At 37.7% G+C, this 13,687-nt stretch overlaps 1 non-coding gene across 1 annotated transcript; it reads left to right on the plus strand.

The window, feature by feature from the left end:
• Positions 1 to 396: 396 nt before the first annotated feature.
• On the plus strand, positions 397 to 518 carry LOC132224878 (small nucleolar RNA SNORA32). The gene has a single exon (XR_009450752.1). It is a non-coding gene; the product is annotated as a small nucleolar RNA SNORA32 (small nucleolar RNA).
• The last annotated feature ends 13,169 nt before the right edge of the window (positions 519 to 13,687 follow it).

Consider the following 13,687-nt stretch of genomic DNA (forward strand, 5'->3'; position numbering starts at 1 on the left):
CTTGAAAGTAAACTGGCTCATAGTGGGTCTTGGGCAAAAGTTGTGGTTGGCCTTGTTTTCCCAGTGCTAGCTAGTGTCTATTTAATGGAATAAAATCAACCATCTGTCCTTTGAGGTAAATGCAAAGGGGCCATTTCCTGAAGAATCATCACTAATGATATTTGCAACTAGTAACATTAATTCTGATCACTCACATTTACTCAGTATTTTACATTCAAGTGAGCACTTCATTGAACCATCCTGGTTTCTTTCTCTAGGTGGCAGGTATTATTAGTAAGTTCATTGTACAGATAAGTAAACTGAGACTAGATAAGTTAAGTGACTTGTGGATTTTGAAACCGATACTTTCTCTTTATACATAGGTGTTTAGATTCACTCATTTATAAAATTGTGTAATGGTCATTACCAAGGCTTTTAGAATGCAGTCTCTCATTTGCTGTGCACATGACCAAAAAACATTTTCCCACTAGGTTTTTTTTCTGCTATGTTGGCAGTGTTCAGCTTATTTGGGAACATTTTGTTAACCATTACTTATCTCCATTGCCTAGATCAGCACTGTTCACTATAAATATAACACAAGCTATATGTGATTTGGTAACTGCCATCAGTAATCAGTGAGATTTTTATAAGAGGTGTCTTAGATCTCTAGATCCTCAATGTCCTTTGTCTAGCTAATCTTTATGGGTTGCTAGTGACCATATAGTTTTTGAATATATGATCATCTCTATTCCTATAAAAAATGTGTAACTGTGCAACATTATTGAAGGATCATGACATTATGATACTGATTTATTTTATCCTACAAGATGCTCAAATTGTTGCATTTCACTTAAAGTTGGCCAAAAATTATATAAATATGATCCTAAATATGGTTTAAAATAGTACATATATCTAGAAGAAAATATAATGTACTATGTTTCATTAAATCTGAGATGGTATCAGAAGTATGATGAATCATAATTTTATATAACAGTAAGAAATATTCTGCAAATTAAATTATGACATGTAACCAATTATAAGAGATTAAAATGTTAGAAAATATCTATCTTATAATGAAAAACTATACTGGTTACAGGGTAGTGAAATTATACATGGTTTAAATTCTCTTTCTTATAACATATTCATGTTTCCACATTTTTTAGAAGTTGACATATATTAATTTATTATAAAAAATTTAAATTTTTAAGTTAGAACATTTCCACAACCAGAAATATAGATATGTAATATAGATAGTAAACATCAATGATTCATACTATTCTTACATTTTGAATTAAATCCAGTAATAACCTTTTGATTGACATGTGTGAGAATAAATTCCCTAAAACAGACTGCTGTCACACAGTTTAAAAGGGAAAAGGGTTTCCTGAGAAACATGGTAAAGTCATATTTATTTTAATTCCTACCTCTGCCCCATGACAGATACCTAATGAACATAAAACTTTCATTTGGAAGTGTAAACTCTTACTTGTATTGAAAGTTGGAAATGGTGAAAATCCCAAAACATAGCTTATGAATTGTAACCATCCATCAGATATAATGAGACTGAGATCAAATGGATGGAAGACACTGAAAACCAATGGATGCCCCTGTGAGTCTAGATTCTTCTCAATGTAAGTGAGGTTCCTAATGGGTTCATTTAATGATTTTTTTTTTAACTTGGAACAACAAGGAGTGAGGGTGTGGATGATCATGAGAAAAGTGAAGAACATGATTGTTGGGCATGTACCGCTGACTAAAGATTCACTCAATCTCCAAATAAAACATCTTTGTAATAAGATGCTTCCTTGCAAGCCCCATAGACCTGCCTGGATGATCTGATGCAAAAAGATCCCCCTAGGACAGAAGACAGCACAGAGTCAGTGAGAAAAAGTTCATAGATGACAAACCAGTTGACACAGGTCACACACATGCCTGTTCAGACTGTTCTTTAGGAAAAAGTAGGCCAGGTTAGAATTGCTAATGTGCAGAGATGAATGATAAGCAGAAGGCTTCCAAACAAGATCTTGGCACAGCTGCCACAAAAAAAAAGGGAGGGGGAAGGGGGAAGAAAGAACATAAATTACCTTAAAGGACAGGAAAATATACATTTCCTAGGAAATAGAAAAAAATTTCAGCCAAATATTTCTTTATATCCTCAGAGAATTAGAGAGACAAAGAGATATTTTGGGGGGGAAAGTAATGAGCTAAATGATTAAAAGACTTGGCATTTAATCTCTTTTATCTCATTACAATTTTTAAAATTAAAAGATACTGAAAAACGGTATTAGAAGAGAGAAAGAGCATTGGCAAAGCTCAGGAAAGAGGTTCAGAAGAAAACAACAACACTGTTACATAAATAGAAACTACATTAAAAGCAACAGCAAAAAATAGAATGGATATTAATCAAAACATTTCAAACCTCAAAAGTATCATGTCAATGACATCATATTCAGGCTTAAGGATGTCACAAAGGAAAATATAATTAGAGAGCTTCTAGATCTGAAAGATAAGGGAGCTATCTGAGGTATAAAACTTATAGCATTAGAACTTTATTCAAAGATAAAATAGAACAGAAATCTTCACAAATAAAAAAGCAAGAATTTCTAGGATGTGGGTGTGATAGATTAACCCTGTAAAGAAAAAAGCAGTTAACCTTTAAGTGTGATCTGGTCTTAGAGTTTCCTCATTATATGCAAAGAGAGAGAGAGAGAGAGAGAGAGAGAGAGAGAGAGAGAGAGAGAGAATTTTATAGCTAGCCAAGATGTTGGTTTTGTATAAATACCACAAAATAACATTTCAAGCAAGCAAAGACTCATGAAATATAGCACTCATGAACCTCTCTTGGAAAATAGAAAGAAAAAAAAAGACAACCAAAAGCATAAATAAAAAAACAAAAAACTTCCTTAATGAATAAATTCAAATCTCCCAAAGGAATAAATCAAATAATGAATATAGAAAGAGAGGGCTGTGGGCTGAAAGAATTGTCAGGGAACACAGAATCAATTTAAATATGGCCCACAGTTTGAACAACAATGGGATTATAATGACAAACTAAATGTAAATGTTAAAAGCCTTAACAACATAAAATTAAAATATGGTACATAAATATCTGACAGTGTAGGAAAATAGAGGTAGAAGAAAGTGTAGGTGCAGAAATCTTGTCATATTTCATAGTTGGAAACACTGAATGGAATAAATACTGCCTAAAGGTAAAAAAAATCAAGAAATAGCACTTGTATTATAAATATAATCATGAAGAAAACCCAATATAGAAGAGTAAAAACAAAATAAGGCACCATATAATGATAGAAAACAAAAAAAAATTTAAATACATATAACAAATAGTTTTAAGACCCAACTTACCTGTCATAACAAATGGTTGTAATAAATAAAAAATTATCTTTTCAAAGAAAAAAAGGACTTTCAACTTGGTTTTTAAACAAACTTCAATAAAAATCAAACAATCAATATTGTCTATAATAATAAAAGCGTGATATGATAATTAGACTGGACAGCTGAATGACCTTCCAGATGACTTCCGGATGAAGATGGGGCTGTGAGGGCTGAGCCCCTTGCATGAATTTTGTGCATTGGGCCTCTAGTTAGAATATAAAAACCCTAAGAAACACCTACGTTTCAATTAGTTTGAAGATAGTTAAACATATTTTAGTTCATCCATACCTCAGAATATTCTACAGGACTTTAAAAAAAGGCAGATATCTATCATCTATCTATTTATCATCTATCAATCAATCAATTATCTAGTCTAACAATCTATTTATTCATCCACCCATACATCTAACATAGATACAGATATACAGGCTTTTCACTAATATGTATAAATGGCTAAAATATTCTGTTATTTGAAAAGAATACAGTGTAGACAATTTTTAATAGTATAAAATTGATTTTAGCCCCACCAGTGTGGCTCAGTGGTTGAGGTTTGACCTATGAACAGGGAGGTTTCAGCTGGATTCCCAATCAAGGCACATGCTTAGGTTACTGGCTAGGTTCCCTGTAGCAGACATGCAGCAGGTAGTCGATCAATGATACTCTCTCATCATTGATGTTTCTATCTCTCCCTCTTCCTTTCTCTCTGAAATCAATAAAAATGTATTTTTAAAAATTGATTTTAAAAGCCTATGAGTAAACAGAAAATTCTAAAAGGATAACAAGAAGCTGTTTAAATTACTTATATCCTGAGTAAAACTATCCATATTATGTCTTTCTGACTGAATTTTAATAATGGTCATATATTACTTTAAAGATTAACTTAAAAATAAAAATTGCTTTCCTTTTTAAAAGAATAATGTTTTCAGCCAATTTTGTGGTTTTATCTTTCATTCCACCATAAAGTATAATGTTATCAATTATAAAACAATGGCTAAAAATAGCATAATACATCATATTTGATTTCCTACTTAAGCTAGTTAAATGCATGAAATTTTGGAGAGAACATAGCATATGTTCATCATTTGTACATATTTTCTTAAAAAAATGTACAGTCACAATTTAAGATAAATCATGTAAATATTTAGGACATATTTTACAGGTTTTTTTCTTTTTGCTTTTTAAATGAACAAATCTCCAACAATAACAAAATTTTTTTTTCACATCTTGCACAAAAATTTTTTCAAGTTTATAGGAAATTTAAAGGACCAAATGAAAACACTATTAGAAATGTTAAGGGGATTGCAGGTGGTTATTTTCTTTAAACTATATTAAAAATTCTGCAGTTAGCCCTGGCCAGTTTGGCTCAGTGGATAGAACGTTGGCCTGCAGACTGAGGGGTCTCAGGTTCGATTCCGGTCAAGGGCATGTACCTTGGTTGCGGGCACATCCCCAGTAGCGGGTGTGCAGGAGTCAGCTGATCGATGTTTCTCTCATTGATGTTTCTAACTCTCTATCCCTCTCCCTTCCTCTCTGTAAAAAAATCAATAAAATATATTTTTTAAAAATTCTACAGTTAAATCGTATCACTTTGAAATGGAAAGAAAAAAATATATAAGAAGGAGGCAAAAGTCAGATTATGGTATGAAAATTTCATTAAAAAATCATACACTTTCCAACTGCTGGGCTTTCTACTTCTCTTCTTCCCTTCCTCCCGTCCTTAAAGACTTCCAACTGAAGACATTTGTTGAACCCCCTGAAAGTACTAGTTCCCTTGTAGGAGTGTATATTTCATTGGTGAAGAGAGACACGACTACTAATAACAGTAGTATAATTTAGTTTGTGCTAAGTAGAATATTTAGAAGTACAGAAAAGAATTTTTTCAATTGAATAAATGTCTGGGAAGCTTAGAGATAATATAGTGGAAGACCTTTGAACTAATTCTTGAAGAAAAATCATTTTTGCCAGTTATTTAAAATAAGGGGGTTAGAAATTCACAGCCTGAGAATCAACTTAGCATAAGTTAAAGATCCCCAGTAAACTGTGTGGTTTGACTGGAGGACATGCTCTGTTGTCTGGTGGGTGTGAAGGTAAAAAGCCTGCAATTGAAGACTGGGGTCTGCTTGTGAAAGGACATTAATGTCACTCCAAAAAAGTCTGAATTGTATTTAAGTGATTTGTGGTCTATGGGGTTGGTGGGTAATGATGGAAAGGACAAGAGATTTATTATGATCACAGTGATAGGGGTGGAGAGTCATGAAATTTCTGTGCATGTCTAAAGAAACAAGTGTTTTAAAGCTTGAGAAATGCTGTGATTGCTGTGATGGGTGATGAGACACCACCATGGGTTTCAACTCAGAAATAAAACAACAACAACACGTAAAGATAAATTGACTGTGAAGTGCATGAAGCTTAATTTCTAAGATCTTCACTTTCTAAGCCCTAAAAAGGCCCCTTCTGGAAAACTGTGTACACAGCAGACACCACAAAGTCTGGCTGTGCCCCCTCCTGATCCCATCTATGCTCAGTGGAATGGCCGGCATATAATAGACTCAAATTATCATGAGAGCCTATTGAGAAAATTATTTCTTTAAGTTATTTTTCTCTACTTTTCTCCTAAAAGTCTTGTCTCTGCCTTCTCAGTGAGCAGGGAAATCAGGAGCAAGCGGTGATACCCTTGGTTAATAATAATCACAGATGTTGACTTTCTGGGTTGCTATTCTCTTCCCTGCCCTTCGCAATAGCAAGAAAACAGAATAAGTAGCCTCTGCAACACAAACACACAAAAATCTAGAAAAGCAAGATCAGAGGAAAAAAAATAGAACCCTGAAGACTCAAAGATTGTCATATTGCAGCCCCCAAACTCAATGTGGGTAACAGAGAGGGGTGTAAGTAATATAACTTCAGTTGGTAGTTAGGTGTTTGTTTTTTTTCTGAGACCATAAGGGTGTTGAAACCACACTAGGACTAATTCAAATTATTCAATAACCTAATTAATATAAATTAATGTAACCAGTTAGTTCCATTAATGAGTATAATTTCTTAATGAAGTCAGAGTTAAGAGCTCAATATGAACGAGTTAACTTTTATCTATTGGAGAATACATGTTGTACTCTTAACCCCAGTTACTCCTGGCATAAGAGTATTTGGTCATGAAAAAAATGGAGGGGAGGTTGCAGGGGGTGGGGAGCAAGCAGAGCAGAAAATATTTAAAAAGAAGAATATTCATAGTTTATATAATCCATCACTACACTGGAAAAACTAACACCTGTGTTGTGAAATAAATTGGTAGCACCATCTTTATTAGAGAGGACAAAACATTATTATTTGCTAAACTTCAGTAGGTTACACAACCTTATATTCCCTGTAAGATCAAACACCAATGTTTACCAGTATGTCAATAATTGAATACTTTCTTACTCCTGAGTGATTTTCATATACTTTTAGCAAAGAGATTTTAGGTACCGTCCAAGTAAACACTGTAGGTCTTGGAAGTAACTTTGAAACATGATTAATACATTTGGAAATTAAAGGGCTGGAAATTGTTATGAGAAGGGGATTTACTTCCTGGAGTTTTTATAGGTGATCCAGATTTAAACATAAAGTACAAAGAACTTAAAACAGGTGATGGATTAAGAATATATATTGATAAGTATTTTAAAAGCTGTAGGAAAATGTAAGATTATAGAAAATTTAAGTTTCAATGAGAACTTAGTCAATCCTGAGTTCAGAAGAGACTCAGTTAATGTATCCTTAAATGTGCTCAAAAGAAGTTACAGAGCAGTAATATACATGTTGTATACATAAATGCACATATAAAGTATACGTAGCTACCTATATATGTGTGTGCTTAGATGCAACTGAATATCAATGGACAAAAGCCAACTAAATATTTAAAGAACAATATATGTATTATATTTTCAGTTATTCCTTTTATAAAGGAGTTTCTGAGGCTAATAATTTTCTGTTTAAAGGCTACTCTAATGACCTCTGAGATTCTGCACATCTCTGCAATTTTTACAGAATTATGAGCATTGAGAATTTACTATTTACAAGGTCCTTGACATTTATTTTAAATTATGTAATTTCCCACAATAATTTTAAAAACTCTATTATTGTCTTTATATTATAAATGAGGAAATTGAAGCTAAGAGAATAAGTAATGGGCCTCACAACAAAGGGAAGGACTAATTTTTGTCTGGTTTTGAAACCCATCTTTTAATTATATGCTATACTCTTCGTTTTGTACCATTTATCAGAACTGGTAGCATGTAAAAATATATCCGTGGGTTTAAGTTGTAAAGTTTTCAAAATTCAAAACCATTTGTGAAATTTAAAACAAAATCAAAGCCATAAACAAAACACCTATTTTCATAAGTGACAAGGCAGATGAACTTATTTAAACCAATAAGTGATTAGACTTGACAATAAAAGGTGAAATGGAAATACAAGTGTGATTTTAGTACTCAAGTTACTATCACTAAGGCTAATAACTCACTTTCTATCTTAGCCAAAATATGAACTCTGTATGATGAATTATGCATTACTTATGCTAAGTTTGATTGTGAAATTTCTAAAGAATTTACTTAATCCTGCTTTTCCAGCTAGAGCTTTTACTTGCTTCAGGGAGAATTTGATAGTGAGGGGAAGTTTATGGAAAAAGTAAGAGGAAGTAAGAAAGATTTCTCTAACCCTCCTCACTAGGGAATTTTGGGGAATTTATGGAGATACTATTATAAAAAGAAGCAATAAGAAAAACAATAGCTTACATTTCTTGAATGCTTACAATTGTTAGGTTCTGTTTGAATGGTTTACCTATGACAACTTGCTTAAGCCTCACAAAATAAAGGCAAGAATAAACCTAATGAGAAACCCTGGCACTATGGCACTTCTTTTATGTGGTAGAATTGGACTCTGCTTTAATAAAAAAAAGTGAATATATGAATCATATACATGAACCATCAATCATTTGCTATGTGGAAAGAATTATAGCTACTTTAAATACAAAACTTTTCTAACACATTTTAACTACAATTGGGTTTGTAAAATATGGGTTTAGATAGAAACTTTCAAAAGTTATCATTTTTGAATTAAAAATTACATACTTTGTGCTTTTCACATTTGTTTGTCAATACTACTGAACCTAATGATGCCTGGCTAAACTTTAGAGAGATAAGGTTAACTAGTGACAGGATTCCTCTTTGATTTTTGTTTTTGGGGGTATTGTTAAAGTCATTTACTAGATACTAAATGGGTGACTTCGGGTTTTCTTTTTTTCCTTCTATACTTGTAGGTACTTTGGTGGGTCTAACAATTGAATTGACATAAGACAGAGTAACAGTAGAAACCATTTAATGTTGTACATATGAGACTCACATAAAAATGAGTCCCAAAGACAGGGAATTTATGCTTATATGACATCCTGAGCTAACAAATAGGGTAAGGACCTGGATCTTTGATGGGGAGGAGGACAATTCACAGGAAGATAAGATGTTTAGATGTTTAGATATTTAGATGTTTGCCCTGCCATACAGGTAATTCTTTCAGGTAGAAGTTTATTTCTAGTGATAGCTCCCTTTTTGGGCCAGGCCCCCTACCTAAATTCTTTTAGGTAATTAAGGGAGAGTGAAAGTTTTTCTTGATTCTGCTGGGTCTTGATCACCTTCAGCTCCAAGTAATCCGCATGAAATACTAATGTTTATTGCCTAATCCAGCAGGTGGACATCCCTCTTGCAGTCCGGGAGCCCTCACTCCTTATTGCCCACCTGTTCACTGCTCCTTACCCTTGGCTCACTGCTCCTTAGTGCTGCCACAGAGGTGGGAGAGGCTCCCACAACCACTGCTGCACTTGCCAGTGTGAGCCCGGCTTCTGGCTGAGCAATGCTCCCCCTGTGGGAGCGCACTGACTACCAGTGGGCAGCTACTACATTGAGTGTCTGCCCCTAGTTGTCAGTGCACATTATAGCGACTGGTCATTCTGGTCACTCTGCCATAACAGTTGCTTAGGCTTTTATCTATGCTATCTATACTAATAAAAGAGTAATATGCTAATTAGATCTGGAGACCTTCTGGATGTCCTTCTGGACAAAGCTGGGGGCTTGGTTGGCCTGCAAACGGCCCCCAAAAGGCCCTCAGCCCCTCTCCCAGGCTGGCCACACCCCCCACAGGGACCCTCACCCCGATGGGGTTGTGGCCAGCCTGATAATGGCCCTCAGCCCCTCACCGAGGCCAGCCACACCTCCCAGTGGGGACTCCCACCCCAAAGGGTGTGTGGCCAGCCTGAAAACAGCCCTCAGCTCCTCACCCAGGCTGTCCACGTCCCTTAGCAGGGACCCCCACCCTGATGGGGGCATGGCCAGCCTGCAAACTGCCTTAGCCCCTCACCCAGGCTGGCACCGCTCCCAGTGAGGACCCCCACCTGATGGGGCTGTGGCAGGCCTGCAAACTGCCCCAGCCCCTCACCCAGGCTGGCCCTGCCAACCAAGGGGACCCTCACCCTGATCTGGGACCCCCTTCAGGGAAGACCAGCCTGCCCCCACCTGTGCACCAGGCCTTTATACTATCTATACTAATAAAAGGGTAGTATGCTAATTAGACTGGAAGACCTTCCGGAAGATCTTCCGATGTTCTTCTGGACAAATCCATCATGGCGAGGCCGAGGCAGAGATGGTTAGGGGTGATCAGGCCAGGAGGAAAGGGCAGTTGGGGGTGATCAGGCCAGCAGGGGGGGCCAGTTGGGGCAAGCAGGCTAACAGGGTGGGCAGTTGGGGATGATTAGGCCAGCGGGGGGGGGCAGTTGGGGGCAAGCAGGCTGGCAGGAGAGGGCAAGTTGGGGGCAAGTAAGCCAGCAGGCAGAGTGATTAGGGACGATCTGGAAGGCAGGAAGATGAGTGGTTAGAAACCAGTGGTCCTAGATTGCAAGAGGGATGTCTGACTGCCACTTTAGGCCCGATCCCAAAGAACTGAGCCTAAACCGGCAGTTGGACATCCCCCAAGGGGTCTCAGATTGGAGAGGGTGCAGGCTGGGCTGAAGGACATACCCCCATGCACAAATTTCGTGCACTGGGCCACTACTTATATAGATAAAAGGCTAAGTTGACCCGCACATGTGTGATACATACAAAGCTCTCGCAGGCACTAATCACATATGTTGTGTTTCAGATCTTTCATTGTCGATCGTGAATTTGGTTGACACTTCTATTATAGAGAAAGGGCAAATAGCAATATTAAATTATTTCTTCTAATTAATTTCCTTTCAATGTGCATGAATTTGTGCACCATGTAACTAGTATTATTATATTTAAGATAATTTTTCTTGAATAATTGGTGTTTATTGCATGTAACATTATTACATATAAAATCGTTTTTCTTGATATATTAAAAAATACCAAAGTAATCCACATGCCAAAGTGTACATTTTAGGCTATAATGTTCTGCTCCCTTTCAAATCATAGATTTTTTAAAATTGGAAGGAACACCCTATCCTATCTAATAATAGATAAACATGGTAATTGACCATACCTTCGCTACTCCTCCCATTGGCTAATCAGTGAGATATGCAAATTAAGTGCCAACAAAGATGGCAGTTAATTTGCATACATAGGCACAAAGCAGGGGAGCAAAGACTGAAGGCAGCTCCAGCCGGAGTAGCGAAGGCTTGAAGGCGGCTCCAGCCGGAGCGAAGGCCTGGGTTCCGGGTGCCGGAGGAAAACCGCTGCCAGCAGCCAGGGGAAGGGAAGGCCTATTGCACAAATCTTTTCGTGCAACAGGCCTCTAGTATATTACATAATTGTCTACCTCTCCTGTGTTCTTATTGTCGATGCAAGAATAGCCAGACTTGCAGAGAATTTTTATATAAATGTATTTGAGCCAAACAGAGGGTACACCTGGAAGCAAGATCACAATAGACTGAGAAAAATGCTTCCTAGAAGGATGGTTTGCAGGTTTGTTTGTGTTTTTTGTTTTGTTTTGTTTTGTTTTTTAAAGGATTTGGTATTAGGAGGGAACATAAGGAAGATTAAATGAAGGTGGGGGAAAGGAAGGTGAGAATTGGATTACAGGATAGTTAAGATTATGTGCTTCCTTGAGGGTGGTTATACCTCCAAGGTATCTGGGAAAGAGGATTACTCTGGTATTTCAAAGGTGTGTTAACTCAGATGTATAAAAACAATGGACAGGGCTTGCTTAAGACAAAGATAAACCTTTTTATAAGCCTGGGCATGAGTACTCACCATCAGATCACCCTGTGAGGTTACTTTCTACAGAATCCTTTTTTCATCCACACTATATAGATGAGGAAGGGGAGAAAAAAAAAGACAACTAGAAAGTGGTAAAGTGACATAACTTTGCTGGGCAACCCTTTTTCCTAATTCATCTTTTTCTGCTATTATTGAATTATTCACATGTTTTAATAATGTTTAGTTTTGGCTATTGTCTCAGATCATGTAGGTAAGTAGGTAAGGTAGGTTCTTGGCTATATGTCAGTGAAATTTGTAAATTGATTCCTTTTTAGCCTATCACTTATTAATAATGTAGTTATCCTTTCAGAAAGAATAACTTGACCATCATAGTTCATAGTCTGAATATCAGAGTCTATTAACTGGTAACTAGTTTTCTATGTGTTCTTGACCTTTGTGTTTTTGCCCACAATTCAATGAGTACCAAATAATGAATATGTCACAGATCATACCCTATAAGATGTGAGAACTTAATTTAATGGCTTAATTATAGACAGTTTCTTTAATAATTCTCAAGAGTGGTGTTGGGTCATCTTTCTAAGATACTAGAGAAGAATGTATGCCTTCTGACAATTACTTGTCAGGGGACAACCAGGGCAATTTGCTTCAATAAATACTTAATTTTTACTGACAACATGCAGAATACAATGCTAGGTCATATGGGAAACCAAAGAAGTAAAGGACATGGTTTCTGGCTTTAAGGAGTTTCTGTGGTACTATGAGTCAGGATGAGGTGTTGGCATGGATAAATCAGAAGTGGAATTTAGCCATAAGATGAAGTAGATGGAAAAGTAAAAATGCTGACCTGAGGTGGCTGAAGGTGAACTAGTTCCAAATAACTGTTGTTTGTCTGAATTTGACTTTGTGCCAGGCACTTAAGCACTTCACTTGTATGAATACAAATATATATATATATTATAATAAAAGCCTAGGTGGCACGACATTCTTGTGGGACATCATCACAAGATGGCTGCCACAAGATGGCCATCAGTGGAGGGCAGTTGGGGGTGACCAGGCCAGCAGGGGAGGGCAGTTGGGGGTTATTGGGCCAGCAGGGTAGCAGTTAGGCATCAATCAGGTCAGCAAGGGAACAGTTAGGGGGCAATCAGGCTGGCAGGCAGAGGCAGTTAGGGGCAATCAGGCAGGCAAGCAAGCGAGCAGTTAGGAGCCAGCAGTCCTGGATTGTGAGAGGGCTCCCAGATTGGAGAGGGTGCAGGCTGAGCTGAGGGACAACCCTCCCCTCCCACCACCTGCCAATGCATGAATTTTGTGACCGGGCCTCTAGTATCCTATCTAATAATAAAGAAACATGGTAATTAGCCGTAACTTTGCTACCCTTCCCATTGGCTAATCAGCAAGATATGCAAATTAACTTCCAGCCAAGATGGTGGCCGGCAGCCAGGCAGCTTAAGCGAACATGAGGCTTGCTTGCTCCAGTGACGGTGGAAGCCAAGGTTTCTCGCCTGACACCACCTGTCTCTGAGCTCCTGAAGCAACAGCTCCAAAAGATACAATGTTTCAATTATAGAAGCTAAAAGAAGGCAGTTAATTTGCATATACCAGTTGCGAGGGAAGACTGAGGACAACATGGAGGCCAAGCGGTACAGAAGGGAGTTAACTATAGACATCAAGGACAGAAACGGAGCCAAGGCTGCAGAGGTGGGAGGCGGGAGGTGGGAGGGCAAGCCCAGCCACAGTGGCTTCGAGCCTGAGGGGCAGCGGGTGGAGGTGAAGGGGCAGCGCCTGGGAGCGGGAGGGGAAACCCACCACAGCGCTTGGGAGTAGGAGGGGAAGTGCATCAGGAGAGCCTGGAGAGGGAGGGGAAACCCAGCAGGAGTGGCTGGGAGCGGGAGGGGAAACCCAGCCTCAGCGGCTCAGAGTGGGAGCGAAGCCCACCTTTGCGGGTTTCGCTCCCCTCTCTGCTTTGCTCCAGCCGCTGGAAGCCATATTTTTGCAGGAATCTTCCTGCAATGGGCCTCTAGTACACAATAACATATTAATCTAATTTATAATAAACCAATGACACAAACATTACTATTATTCCCATTTTGCAGAAGAGGAAACCTAGACAGAGATATTAC

Source organism: Myotis daubentonii, chromosome 1, assembly GCF_963259705.1.
Source record: "Myotis daubentonii chromosome 1, mMyoDau2.1, whole genome shotgun sequence".
NCBI classification, from domain to species: domain Eukaryota; kingdom Metazoa; phylum Chordata; class Mammalia; order Chiroptera; family Vespertilionidae; genus Myotis; species Myotis daubentonii.